The sequence below is a fragment of the Lichenostomus cassidix genome, chromosome 3 (assembly GCF_008360975.1).
Source record: "Lichenostomus cassidix isolate B80296 chromosome 3, HeHo_3.0, whole genome shotgun sequence".
Taxonomy (NCBI): Eukaryota; Metazoa; Chordata; class Aves; order Passeriformes; family Meliphagidae; genus Lichenostomus; species Lichenostomus cassidix.
In genome coordinates this window covers 100,984,631-101,000,058 of record NC_139483.1, presented here as the reverse complement: position 1 = coordinate 101,000,058, position 15,428 = coordinate 100,984,631, and the positions used below count along the sequence as shown (strand labels likewise).

Here is a 15,428-nt window from a genome sequence, read left to right as displayed (position 1 = left end):
GGAAATCTAAATTAAGGAAGACATCCTTCCACTTAGTTAAGGAAAACCACAGTTCATAATTCTTTCAGAAACATACAATGGCAAACTTTGTACGATTTAGATACTGAAAGCCAAACCAGATTAGATTAAAAACTGGCTAGCTGTATTTTATAATTCTCCAGGAAGAGTTTTTTATGAGAATTGGAGGAGAAAAAAATTAACTGCAGTAACTGATCAGGAATTTTTGACTGCATGGATTTTCATTGGAAAAGATTAATGTCAAAACCTAACTTCTTACAGGAATTTGAAGATTTCAAAGAATCGCTTTTGGAAAACACAGTGTCAGAAAAGATATTCATAACTGGACAAAAACTGCAGAGATCAAGAGTCTGGCCAATGTCTCACTGCCCTGAAGCACAGGATAACACTCTTCCCGTGTAAAACACGTGTGACATGAAACATGAACACGCTGTATTCCAGGGCAATGTCCGAATGAAAGGGTAGATATTTACTGTTGCTTTTTTTTTTCTCTGAAACAATGCAGTTATTATTACAAGGTCAATTACACAGCTGGTGCTAAATCGTCTGATGGTGTGACATTCACCAGAAATACAGGAGGCTGAGAAGCAGCTCCAGCTCCAAAAAGGCCAGAACAGTAACTTTCTCCCCCCTGCTTCATAAAATGACAGGGAGGTACCCTAATTAATCAAATAATCATCATTATTAGCGATTACTAATAGCATAAATGAAGTTTTACTAATTTTAAGTCTCTAAATTTTGTTAATTCACTAGCTTCCATTTTCTTACAATAAACTGGTCTTTCACCATTCCTGACACTTTGTTGTTACGGCAGGTTCCGGGAGGGCGGCGTGACCCGGCTCCCACCCGGAACGAGGTCCCTGGTCCACGAAATTCCACCAGATGCAGGGCGCCCAGCCCCTGGGGTCCTGCGGCATGGTGGGAGTCTTGTAGCCACAGAGATTCAGCAGGAAACAATAGTGGGATGAAGGAACAAACCTGGACTCCATCTCTGTTCTGCCAGGGAGGTTTATCTGGGGTAATGGGGGGAGAGGGTTACAGGGGAGGAAGGAAGCAGGGATGGGGCAGGGGCTAGCAGCTCAGAGATGAAAAGACCTCTCTCTGATGCAGGGGCTAGCAGCTCAGAGATGAAAAGCCCTCTCTCTGATGCAGACACTGGCTTTTAAGGGGAAAGGCAGGGGAGGGACTGTCTCCCTTAGAGCCAGTCCCAGGAGGAGGAAGGGAAAATTGGCAGGGGGAACACACCAATAGGTTTTCAGGTACAGCAGAATGAGTATTTCAAAATGAACCAATAGCACATAGAGTAGGGGAACAAAGGGAGCACATGGAATCCTAAGGAACTACATTGCTACACTTTGTTTTTTGGAGAAACTTATTATTTCTTTGGTTTGGCTGTGAAAATGTAAATTAAGGAAAGGTGAACATAGAAGTCTGAAGGAAAGATGTTTACCGAAAACAAAACCGAGATCCAAAGGATTATGTCCTGAGAACTTATGTTTCACTTACATCTAGATCTGGAACCAAACCTTTGTAGGAGCTCCTAGACTAATGAATTACAAAGCCCTCGATGATGAATTTAAAGGCTTCAAATTAAGGATGTTTGAAAATTTGAATCAATATTGCAGCAATGCTATCAGAAGTCAGAAATATTTGAAACATAATAGATCATTAATAAAGTGAACCTGAATTTTCATTTGAACAGTTTTCAAGCACATTTTTATTTCAGTTACATTTGAACTTTATCATCTGAATCAGAAACAGGTATTTGGGAAGGACTGGCAGGACATGAAAAAAACAAAAAAAATACTATCATTAAGTTTTGATGATTCATTATAATTCTTTATTAGCTCATCCCTTAGCTCCAACTAATTCCAACTCAGTATTGTTCCGTGAATCGATATAAAATTCTGAAAAATTTAGAAATATTACTAGCATTTTACTTAAAGTCAGGTAAAGACTGGACCAAATTTTATTTTCATTGAATACATTGAGTTCATTCATGCCTATTACTAAAAATTAGAGAATATGCAAGTCCATATGGTTGAGAAATAAAGGGGTCAGGCACTTGCAACTTCATTACTCAGCCTCAAAAAATACTGTATACTTCTAGTTACTTTCCTCTGAACATTCTTGATTGGCAAACAGATTAAGTCTTAGACTGACAGTCCCATACACCAGATGAACCAAGGGCAAAATTTGTGCTATTACATCTGCATCCAATACACATCCATATTGGGGTGTAAGAGAAAAAAATATTTGCAGAGAAAATTAATTGAACTCTTGCTACAGAGAGGAAAAATGAGGGTGTTGAGCAATCCTTTTTTAGTGTTCGAGTCAAAACAAGTTAAATACATGCTGAGAATAATAACTATTCTAGGCTTGACTGTGATACTCAATTAGCCAGTTGGGAGAGAAAAGGGTAGTTATTATAGGAGTGGAATATTAGCAGAAGGAAAGTGATAAAGGCTGTCAGCTCTGTGAGTTACAGATGGTGGCATGAAAGTTAGCTCCTGCAGAACTACAATCAGGGAACATAAAAATGTTTGTGTACACCATTAAAATAGCATCTCTTTTTCAGTCCATGCCTTTTAGAGACAACAGAAAAACTAATGGCAAAGCCATCTTTTTGGTAGATGTTTTAAATATTAAAGTTTGAAGGAAGACTGATTACTTTGGAGAGGTTTCCTGCCATAGTCCTGTCCTGACTGCTTGTGAGTTCACTTGGATGCATAACTCTAGTTTCACAGATGATGCTGGATGTATTAGCTGAAGAATGTTGCATTCTGGCATGCACAGGTTTAAATCTGCTGGATTTAAATAGTCCTTTCAGTGCTGGGGGCATTTTCTTCCATGTCTGCAGACAGATAATGGTAGGATTTGCTTCCACAGAAACTAAGGAATGGTCCTGAGATATCATAAGACTTTCATCACCCAGAGTGAGCCCTTTGCTAGGAAACCATGAATTTCCAAATTCTTTTAGGCATTATGGTAAGCACTGGATTTCTCTATAGAAACGCTCAACAGCCAAACCACAGAGGCTTGCTTTGAATTCCAGTAAAGCTGGTTCACAGCACTGAATCAGGTTGCAGATTGGACCTAGATATAATAATTAAAATTAAAAGTTGAGTTCATAAGCAAGGGGCAGAACATAACTTCATAACAGAGACCAACAAAACCAAGATGATACAACAAAATATCTGCTCTCAATGTAGGAGTCTTGTTTCTGCAGTTCTTTCCATACTGGTTTATACCATCCAGCTCCTGGGAAATCAGGTGCTTCCTGACAATTGAAGATCATTAACACTTTGAAAGCAAACACATGTGTTTCTATGGATTCCTGTTAGCATAATATTGGGACTCTTGCTTTATGGGAATAGATTTTGATCTAACTTCAGACAGGGAGGCACTTCAATGTGTCTTTTTAGCTCAAAAGAGACAAATGCTTAGTTTATATCAGATTGTAAAGAAATAAGGATAACAAAGAAAAGAGAGACAAGAATGACACTAATCTCATCTAAATTTGGTTATCTGTAGTGGGAGATGTCTATATCTAAGGTAACAACCTCCTCAAGCTCCTTTTATCACAAATGAAGAGGAAATAGGTACTTTAAACAATTAGCTCAAATGTCAATGCTTACAGTGTAAATGTTTACACTTAGGTGAATCCCACTCTGAGTTGCTTTAACATGTAATGTTTATGTGATGATGTCGGGTCCCTCAGTCTGAGTTGATTTCTGTGGCTTCAAATCAGCAAGGTACTTTAACAGTATCCTAATTTTAAGCATATAAATAGTCCTATTGAAGTCAGTGGGTTATTCATGCAGCAAAGGTACGTTCCAGTGCTTTGCCAACGTGAGTAATGTGCCACATGTGTTTTTCTTGCAATAACTCTGCTACATCACTTTACCTTTGGGCAGTAATTTCACTGTAGAGTGGAATGAATGTTTTCAGAAAGCTCTCTTAAATTTTTAAGATTTTGGCATTTTTAGAGCAGATGCTGGTAAAATACTAATGTTTGCATTCATTCCTATGCTTCATAATAGTACTAAAATCCAATAAAATATAATTCAAGGTTTTGACTACTGCATTAAATGAACATTAATGCTGTTTCCACTTTTTAAAGTTTAAAATATAATTAGAGACATGCTAACTTTTTTTCCCATGTTTCGTGTGAAAAAGATGAGACCAAATAGTAATATGCCACCAAAGCAGTAAAAGTCTTTTTAACTATATAACAGTTAGACACCTCAACATATCCATCAGTCGTCTGTGTCATTTCTAATCCTTAAAAACATAGATGGCCCTAACAAGTTCTGAGTGTATCTAAATCTTTCAATTGTTTTGTAACTGTCCTTCACACACAGTTTATAGGATTTCATTGAATGAGTGTAGTTTAAACTGCAAATGTTTTACCTGGATCAGATTCTGGTTTCAGCTGAGAGAAGAGGGCTTGTTTATAGCAAACTGCAGCCTGAGGCTGGAAATTGTGAAGAAAGAAATCTTGCCACTGAGGTGTTTGATACTCTATTTTGGTCTCAGTGGGCATCTGAGCAAAAGACCATATTCTGGGCTCAGCAGCATCCCTGGCCCCTTGGGTCACAATGGAGGAGCACAGCCAAGCACAGGGCATCCCATCCCCACTGCTGTGAGGGAGATGCAAGCTGTTCAGCTGGGAACAAATTACACGTGTGCCTCAGGTTTCTGATGAACTCCCAACACACCCTGTGGCAGGCTAAAAGCTTGGCCTCTTCTCCACCAGGTAATGAATAATGTTTTGCTTGTAGTTAACTTCCATATCGGTCAGCTACTCAGTATATTGAGATCTTCCCAAACAGGCCTCCCTGTAAACTATTTTTATACCAAGATATCCTGTAGCAGTCTTTATAAAAATAAATGAACTAGTGACATTAAGCTGAAAGGTAAGCAAAGGTGTTGAGTGTTAAACATATTAAGAGCAGGGGAAAAATCTGTTAATCGTTTTATTAATGTTTTCTTTTCTGCCAAAATCCTTGAAAATGCTTGTAATTCTTTGCAGCTGACAGGCTGCTGATTTTGCAGAAAGAAGAGGTTTTTGAGTCCCTTAACTCCAAGTCACAGTTGTTCCTTGTTTTGATTGTTGGAGAATTAGTTCAATAACCTCCCAAATAGTAAGTGCCTGTGTTCTTAGAATTTAAGCATAAGAAGGTCTGCATCTGAGAATAATTACAGTTAAGCAAACACTATGTTGAAACACAAGCTTAATGAGTTGCACTGAAGCAGTGTAAGAGACTGTCAAAGTCATTTTGCTGCTGCATGGATTTTTACAATGCTGTTACTTCACGTATTTGAGCAGGTTTATTCTGTATTTGAAGGATTCCCCTCTTTCACAGACTCTGAGTGACACAGGCATTCCCAGGCTTGTGGGAAGTTACAGCATGGGGGACACTTTGAGTCTGTGATCTATTCTGTCCTTTTACTGTGCCCATGGTAAAATCCATGAGGTCCAGTCCCAAACTGTGCACTCTGTCTACCACTGGTTCTCTCTTGAGGATTGTCATTGTGCCTGACAACCTTTCAAAACTCTGATGGGGAACCTTCCACTGTCCTTCTGCTGTACCAGAAAGGTTTAGATTGGATAGTAGGAAAAATTTCTTCACAGAAAGGGTTGTCAAGCTTTGGAACAGGTTTCCCAGGGAAGTGGGTGAGTCACCATCCCTGGAGGTATTTAAAGGATGTGTAGATGCAGCACTTGTGGACATGGTTTAGTGGTGGACCTGGCAGTGCTGGGCTAATGGTGGGACTTAATGATTTTAGAGGTCTTTTCTAACCTAAATTATTTGATAATTCTATGATTCTATGACTTTTGGTCTTTCCTCTGATTCATGACTCCAAGCAGACTGGATATTCCCCACTTTGAGAGGATATTCCCCCCAGGCCCAAGTCCACCAAGGCACCTCCTGCAGGATGTGCTGCAGACCAGCAGCTTTCTCAGCTAACCCAGCCTGTTCCTGTGCCCTTGCTCACTGTTCAGAGCACAAGCATCTCCAGGCCAACCACAAATGGAAACAGAAGCAAGATCTCTCTACAGTAAGGAATAGAATATTATCCAGGGACAGTATTCCTACCAAATCCCTGAGGATGTTTTGGCTTTCCTAAGTAGTGTGCTGCACCACCTGATGTTCCTGCTCTGGTCAGATGCCAAGGCTGGGCTTGTCAGCTGCCCCAGCTCTGAATAGCAGTTGCTTTCATGTGACCTGCAGGTAACAAAGGCCATTTGCCATTTTGCATGGTCATTCTGGTTTCCACCACTGAGTCTTCTCCCCTCTCTCCAGTGCTTTGATCCTCTCCTTTCCCTTCACCTTCCAAACCAGTGAAAGGTGAGTGAAAAAGCTGCAAAGTGAGTTGGTGAATGCCTCTTTCCCTCCCCACCAAGAGCTATTGCTTGGTGGACCTGGCAGTGTTAGGTTAATGGCTGGATGCAATGATCTCAGAGTAGTTTTCCAACCTTAATGATACGATTCTATAAAAACAAGAAATTGCATCTACATTCTCCCAGTAAAAACTGATTTGATAAATTTATGTTATATTTTTAAATACTTTGGGTCTTGTTTTGATTTTCTTCTCATTTGTATCATACTAAACACATGTCCAAATTTTGGCATGAGCATTTTTGCTGAAGTGCTAAGCAGATTGGGGTTCCTGTACAAAAACACCTGTGACATTTCTCATTGTCTGATGTTTTATGCTGACAGAATCACTCTGGCAATCTTTTTTTTCTTTTTTGTGGACCAGCTTCTTGCAGAGACACTGAGAGAACAGACTCCAGGGTTTCAGGTTACAGAAATCTGGAATAGCTGTATCACACAAACAGCATTTATACACTTTCTAGGTTGTATGAAAAGCAGAGGCCCTTAATATACTACACTTGAATGAAAAAAGTTAGACAAGCCTCACCCTTCCTGATTGTAAAAGAAGCAAGCAAAAAAAAAAAAAGTAAAAATGAAAAACTGTTGTCAAATCATTTTTATTGCACAGTGTGAGCATGCTTTTCATATTTATCTGAGGAAAATGTTAAACTTGGATAATGAACTGTGCTAAAACTTTTTAAAGACAATATAACACTACAAGGTCAAGTAATTAGAAAAATGAGGAATTTTGTTTTATTTTTTTCTCTAATTTCTATGAACCATGTAAAACAGCTAACCTTTCAAATGTACTATGGTGTATCATGCATATTTCTTGGCTCTGTCTTTATTCTTGCAATCTGGACATTATCTTACTCTGTGAATCAGCTGTTAATAGGCCCCATTATCAGCGACCTTGGTCTGGACTTGACAAAATAAATTATGAAATTAATTATGGGATTGAAACAGACTTGCATCTTTCTTTTGGCTGTTTTTCTAGCTTTTCTAAGGTAAATTCTTTTTATTTCTTCTGAATCAAACATCATGATATATTATGCACTCTCAGATAAAACATATACCTTATACCAGAAAAGCAATGTTTCAAAAAAAAAATCTTTTTTTTGCTCCTTGAGATATAACTACCTGGTCAGTCTTAAATGCCACATTCACTGCGATCTCTTTTACACGCCCAAATTTCAGAGAAATTACTGGGTTAATTCAGGTCAATGCCTTTAAATTAAATCTAAGAGCAACAGGAGCAGAGAAGAAGTAAACAGGAATAAAGTACAAAGCAGACAGTTACAGCAACATATAGGAATTATGCAGGGTTTGCCAGAAATACCAGTCTCATGTGGAGACAGGAAGAATTACTGCAGGGTACATATCTTCACATGGAGAAGAATGGAATAGAGAATTCTTATTTCCAGAAAAGAAGAGTGGAAGACTGAATACTAAAAAAATAAATCTATTTTAACCCAAGATTGAGCGAAGAGATGATCAAAGCTTCCAGCAGCCCTGAGATAGTGACTGTATGGTTTTAGGACCACGCCATCATACCAGTCCTATGCCTGTTTTAACCCCAATTTCCTTGTTATTCCCATGCAATCTCCCTGAGCCCTGTGGAATTCATGTTTGTTTTCATGGCTAATGGGTATGGGTAAAAACCAAACTCTGCTTCAGTTTATGTTGGCATCTTGCCATTTTGCAATGAGAATGCAAAATAACATAATCCTCTTAAGACCTTTCTGTACTTCACTGGACTTTCACAGCTGAGACCTTTTGCAATTGGAATAATGGACTGAGAAGGATTTAGAAATTTTAGTTTCTCCCGGCAACAGGACAATGGAGTGACTGTGGGTTTTACCTGTGGAAAGCATCATGCACAGGATGGTTAACCTTGACACAAAACCAAAATAAAGATGTGGATGTTAGTGGTATAAAAGACATGAGCTGGGAGATGAGCCCAGTTTAGAATGAATTATTCCTTTGCAGAGCAGACTGGGCTCACTTTCTGCTTAGTTAATAGAGATCCTCTCTAGGCATGGAATTAGTGACACTGAGAAATCAAACACTGCCAAAATTAATGGAAAAAGCTCTTAACATGCAGTTAGAACATTCTTGATTTCAGCAAAGTGTTAACTCACTGGTTGCAGGATATTTTGGGGCTACACATTGCCTGTCTGTAATTAATTATACCAAGTTCAGAGTGAGATATGCAATGTATATTCTCATCCTTCTAAAACTTAAGCAGTATGTAATGGTGGCTGGAAACAACATTCAATCAGTCCAGAGAGGGCTATGCCTTTTTGATAACTCCTGCAAAACCTTTGGGAGTGCTTTGCTTCTCAAACATAGACTGGATTTTAAATTTAGAGAACAATCCCTGTCATGTTAATACTTTTTGATGTGTTTCCAGTGAATCCAGGCAGCTTTGAGTAAAGCTTCTGAGGGGAAGTGTTGGCTATCCTGTTAAATCTGAAGAAATGTGCAAAGCAGATGAAAGAATTAGAAAAAGAGATGCAATGTTTAAAAATGGAAGGGGATAGAAATGCCTCTCTAGTATCAACCATGGGTTGGTTGTGAACTGAACCTAAACATAAGATGCAACCACATGTGTTTTGGATAGAGGGATTCAAATGACCCAGATGTCAAGGTTACAAGTGGCACCTCATTGTGTTAGTTCTTTGCCTGCCTTTTGTTTACAGAGATTCCTTAAAATTTCACCACCAGTTAGGTGCACACTTCTATCAGTTTTGGTCATGCATTCTTACTCAGATACAGAATGAAAATGTTTCGATAGATCATTCCTCCAAGATTTGGGATGAGCAGACTACAGTAGGGTTTACCTTTGCCCAGTCTTCTCCTTTCTAGATTGAATATATTTGGTATATTTTCCCTAATACTGTTTAAATCTAAGTATCTTTTTATCTGTCTTCTGCTATTTTTGACTCTATCCATTTGGGTGCCTTGTTTTTATAGCAGTGAAGTCAAAACTGGACTCCAGCTGAGGCCTCATGCATGCAAGATAAAGAATAACTACCTCCTCTGTGTCACTCCACAGCCTGTTGCTTGTTAATAGCATCACATTTTTCACCTAGACTTAGCTTGTGATCCACTCTAACTTTCCTGCCTCAACCTTTCTTTTTCCTAGCATGCTGCCTAGCTAGTTATTCCTGATTTTCTGTTTGCGTGTTCAATTTCCTCTCTCAACTGTTACCCTTTTTTCAATTTCCATTTCATCGTGTTGCTTTTGGATCATTTCTCCAATTTGTCAGGATCGGCTTGAACAGCAACCACAGCCTCCAATGTGCTTCCAGCTCTGTATGACTTACAAATGGCACGAGTAGTCTCTGTACTGTCATTCATGTCTTTAATGAAAGTAAGGAACTGAAGAAGGTGCTGCAGAAATGTGCTGCCAATTTGTGACAGAAATGTTGACAACTTCTCTCTGAGTATTTTTTTTCAATCACTTGTGTATTTATCACAGAGTCATTTGTTCAAGATAGTATTTCCTTCTTTGGCTGAGCAGAATATCATGCAACACCATGTCAAAAAAACTTACCAAACCCAACTGGAAGAGGTTACTGTTTTCAGGAATTCCAGCAGACCCTTCCAAAGGGAAAACAGGTAAAATAGTGTTTTATACCTTATATTTGCTCTCCATTTGTTTCTTTTTTTGCTCATTTATGCCATCTGCCTGTTTCTCTTCCTCCTCTCACAGCTCAGCAGGCTGCACTGTACTGGGAATGCTCCTGTGGACTTCAGGGAGATGGGAACCTTGGCATGCTTTGCAAGAGCCTTGAGCAAACTGTAATGCTAAGAATCATGAGTAAGTAACTTCTGCAATTGCCCAGAGAAGTGTGGCTGTGCAAGTGTTTAAAGGGAAAGCAGACAAAGAAAAAACACTATGTAAAACAAATGTTTCTTGATATTTAGGAATATTTGCTTTTGATTTTGAAATTATTGTGTGGCATGTTTGTATTTCATCCAGTATATAGTGTTTAATACTGATTTAACTATCTCATAAAAGTCATCTCACTCCTGTGTCATTCTCCCTGTCCAAGAACAAAAGGAAAGGTGACATTCAGTAGGAAAAAATGTCAAATGTGCATCTCATGCAGAAGAGATGCTTTCTGCAAAATGTGAGATGATGCTGTGGAAACTGCTGCCACAGGTTGCAGTGACCAAGGCTGTTGTGGGTGATCTGCCACACAGATGACTGTGAGACAATATGAATGATGCTAGACAGCAGTTTTGAAGGAACTAATAAATTTCATGCCCCAAGATTTGGAAAAAAATAATTAGTCTAAGAATTTAAGAAAGAGCAGACTACTGCTGGCTAGAGAGCTTTCAAACAGTAGCTCTGGTTTGGATGAACTTTGCTTCAGAGCTAGAATGACAATTCTGCTTCAAAGTCCCCCTGTTAAGCACCATGACGAAAATTATTAACAAACCCATAAATGCCTTATTTTATTCCCAGTGTACAAAATAGTAGCATAGAACCAAGCTGGTTTTCATGCCTTAGGATAAGCCAATTTCCTGAGCCTCGGGCTCTGGATCCTGGTTTTGTTATTTCCTTGCAAACAGGACTGGTATCTGCTGGCTCTGCTGACTGGCTGTGTATGCTGGGCAGCCCTGGCACCTCTGCCTGTCCAGGAAAGGCTCTTACAGCAGCTGCAAATGGCTCCTGAACAGAAATCCTTCTCTGCCTTTTCTTGGAGAGAAATTGTCAAACTTTTCAAAAATGACTGGAAATTTAGCAGGTAAGCTGGAGATAATATGGGATGATTAGCTTTCCTTATCCTCAGAAATATGCAAGAAGAAAAAGAGTTCAATAAATCAAGACATGTGACTTCTCTGAGATTTCAGTGGTATAACTAAAAATCATGGCTTGGTCTTTATTCACAAAGGAATTTTAAAAATTTCTAAGGTAATCAATGTTTCTGATGTTGTGGAAAAGGCTAAAGTAGCTGAAGAAATGTTGTCCCACATTTTGACCAGATACATTTTAAAACAAATTTGGAAAAATATATTTGCATATTTACTCTCTGAGAATAAACCTTATTTTCTACATGGCAATAACAGAAATGAATTCAAGGGAAATTACTCACATATGTCAGGAATGTAATGTGCCCCTTCACTTTCAAAGGGTTGGCATCAGTGTAAATTATTGCTTACAGGTGCTAAGTAACCTCTTTGATGGTTTTTTTTATTGGCTGACTCACATTTCTTAGGAAGATAAAAAGCTACTGTAAAAGAGTACTTATTTAATTAAAAAGAACTAAGGATTTTCATAGTAAAGAAATGGGTGGGGATGCGTGATTTTTTTGTTGAATGCACTTGGGCCAAGACTGAAAATTTTTTTACCAAGTATTCTCTTTGCTTTTCATTTTCACATTGCTATTTCTATCATGTGCTTGAATGTAACTTTTGTTTGAATAAAGACTATTACACAGATTTATTTTTGTCATTCAGTTAACGCAAATAGAGATATTTTAAAATTGTGATATTTAGAAAGGCACTTTCTTGTGAATTTAAGTCCTTCATGTAGCACAGTTCCTCAGATGTACTGTTTTGAATTGTATCCTAGATGCTATTTCTTGCTTTCTACAAGTTCAATGGAAATGAAACTTCAGTCGAATATAGTGCACATGGACAAATTCCAAGAAGATTCTTGCTTTTGTATTTTCAAAGTGAGCATCAAAAAAGCCCAATTTAAATAACTTTTTCTCCAAATTCAAAATTTGTTAACACATTTGAAAGTGTAAAAGGCATAAGCTAATTCTGTCTTGTTTTAAATACCAGTAATTTCCCATCAAATTAATTGCTTTCCTTTGTAGTGAGGTAAACATAGATAAGAAAATCACTTCATGAATTTCATACCTCCAACACTCATTTGCAACAAAGCCTGTGATTCTTTCCAAGAACTTTTTAAATGGAAAATTCTAATAAATTTATTTTTTTCTCTACCCTCTCTAAGAAAATCTTCTCCCTCCCCCCCCAAAAAAAGAACACAGAAAGTCCTGCTGCTGGTTTGCATTACAATAAAGCACCCAGACACATAGTTTTATCAACTGTTAGTATGCCTTTAACAAATCACAATTAAATATTAACAGCCTGTGGAGCAGCATGGAGGGCTCTGCAATCCTTTGAAGGTGTATTTGCCAATTAAACAAAGTCTGACATTAGAGCAAAGGTGGCAAGGATCCAAACCAGAGAAATGAGAGGCAACCACTTCAGTGGCATTCATTAGCTAAACAGACATTCTTTGTGTGGCCTGTTTCTTTGCCACTGCCAAATCCACACCCTGTTCAGGAACTTACCCAGGCTCAGATAAGCTTATTATGGAAATAACACTTTGTCACCCCTTACAACTTGCTTCTTGTTAAATTATCTTTTATCTTCTTTGTAGTATTTGTCACCTCTCCTTGGGTGCCCCTTGTGTGGCCAAATGGGATTGTGATTGATTTGGAATAATCAGGTTCTAAAGGTTAATTAAAGTTAATAGGAGAATATTTTAGAGATTCCCTCTTCAGTCACACAAGAATGGTTATAGAGAGACATTTGTGCACATACATCGTGTTGTTTTTTTGGTGATGTGTGAAAGCTTAGGTGCTAGTTTGGGTCATCTTGTAACAGGTGCTGATGTGGGAGGGCATAAATTTTCCTGAAAAGGAAAATTTGGATGGGAAATTCTCTAGCCTGTACACGGCCTTCCCAAATTTTTGTTTCTACTGCAAACCCTGTGCTCAAACAGCAGAAATGCTTCATGTTGCCTCTGCATATTGAGAGAGTGAGATGGAAAGAAGGAGCCTTTCCACTGCTCCTTTTTCTGCTGGCTGAGTTAAAGCCAGAAATTCCTGGTGTTGGATGCTGAGCACCCTGGAGAAAGAGGCTGTGACAGCCTTAAATGTGCATCAGCCATGGAGCCTGCAGAATGCACACAAGCTTGTGTCCCCTTTTCTTCATTCTTCACCTTCAGAGTTACCTCACTAAAGGTAAGTGAGTCTTCCAAGGCTTGGTCTAGCTTACATCTGTGCCTGGAAGAACATCCACACAAAGGAAGTGATCTTTGCTTTTGTGCCTCAAAAAGATAAAGATGTAGTAAGAGAGGAATTCAGTCTCCTCAGAAAGAGTTCAAAGTCTTAAAGGCAAAACTGAATGTTTCCATCCCTTCCAGGTCAGGGTAATGCTTGAGGATGGTTCTAGGATGGAGAAAAGGAAGGAAACTGGGCTTGTTGCTCCCAGTAGAAGATGCAGAAGCAGCCAGAACAAAGACTGTCTCCTCAAGTGCCCCTGTTTCTGTGTCAGGAGGTAGTTTTGCACAAACCCTGAGCCTAGCCTTAGCACAGACACCGAGACACATCCTGTGGATGTCAGTGGGTGGCAAAACACTCACACCAGTCATGTCTTTCCACGTTCATATGCATATTTTGCCTATGCATACACCTGCCTGCTGTTGACATCTACATTTCAATATAGAGTTGTCCAGCCTTGTAGTGCTATGCACACATCTTTGGTGACATTCTCAGCTCTGCAGTTAAATACCTTTTTTTCCTCTTTCTGTGCTGAAACGCTGCATTTCATTTCACTCATCCTCCCACACAGACGCAAGGAAACAAGATATCCATCACTAAGTAACTATGAAAGACTGGAGAGCCAAGTGAGGAGAGAAAAGTAATTTATTGGGCAAATGCTTAAAGGACTATCATATTTGGAATAGTTCTTTGTATTTGTCATATTAAAGTTGATGCCTTAGTCTGTGCTATTATAATATGTATCTGTTGACTTCTAGGATTTATGACAGAAACTTTACTGGCACAGAAACTTTTTTCTCTATTCTATATTTTTTCATATCTATGCATCATGCATATTCACTGTACTCACACAAATTTCATTTTCCAAATACAAATAGAAACGTAGCTTTCACGGAAGCAAGAGAGAAGAATGTCTCAGAGTTGTATTGGTCCACTCAGGCCCCATAGGAAACACTGAAATATGTCTCGTTCAACAATATTACTGTTCATATCTCACCTATTACTTCAATTTCACTGTTTAAGAAAAAGGCTCTGTTTAGTGTTCCATGTACTGGAAAAATCCTCACCCCAAGTCACAGGAGTATTCTCCTGTCTGAGACAGATATAAGAGAAAGGGAATTAAAAAATATGTTTTCTGTGTGAGCATCAGGATGAAAACATCATTTTTTCCTTGCTCCAGTAAAGCACACTTCCTCTGAAGTTGCCAGCCCAGTGCCTCAGCAGGTGTCTATCTGCCTCAAAGTTGCTGGAGCTCTGCAGATTTGCAATAGTGAGGGGTTTTTCTTCTAATCTGCTGATTTTGACATCACCCTTACTTGCTGATTTAATGAGCCCAGTGTCATAAATAGGATTACAGACCCCAGAGGTCTAATTCTCAGCTCCTTAATACACTGAAGAGTAACAGTAACTATGGTAAATAATTGCCTCAAATCAAATCAAAATTACAGCTTTAAATTTGAATGCCGGAAATGTTTGTTCAGTGATCTGTACGGTGGAAATCGCTTGCCTTTATCCAGCTCCCAAAGGAGAAGGATGGCACCCAAGGAGCAAACATCAACATCACAAATACTGCCTTTGTGAGCATTGTGCAGAAGGCAGTGCTGAGACCAGCTGGAATCAGCTGAACCCAGGGGTTCTGCAGCAGGAAAGTGGCCAAACTGTGACTGTTCACTTCCACCAACAGCTTTTTTTTACCTTTTGGACTTGGGTAAAATCAGGATGTAATTCTCAACATACAGATGTTCCACACAGCTCTCACAGAGTGTGATGGGAGTTAAATAGATGCTTCAGGAAGCTAATCATTATCAGGAGACTTGAAGCTTGTTCTGTGCTAGCTTTATGACTCTAATTTTCAGATACAGCCTGACTACCAGGCTGTCCACATGGGATATTTGGTCACCCGGGTAATTATAACAAATATTCTGCTTTCATGTTACTATTCACATGTTTAAACTGAGTTTGTAAAGGAGGGTATTTTATGGAAGGGGAG

General features: G+C 38.8%; 1 long non-coding RNA gene across 1 annotated transcript; it reads left to right on the top strand.

Annotated features, from left to right (window-relative positions):
- The first annotated feature begins 9,544 nt into the window (after positions 1-9,544).
- LOC146440308 (uncharacterized) lies at positions 9,545-11,805 on the top strand. The gene is made up of 4 exons (XR_014851400.1): positions 9,545-9,780; positions 9,889-10,028; positions 10,123-10,230; positions 10,989-11,805. It is a non-coding gene; the product is annotated as an uncharacterized LOC146440308 (long non-coding RNA).
- The last annotated feature ends 3,623 nt before the right edge of the window (positions 11,806-15,428 follow it).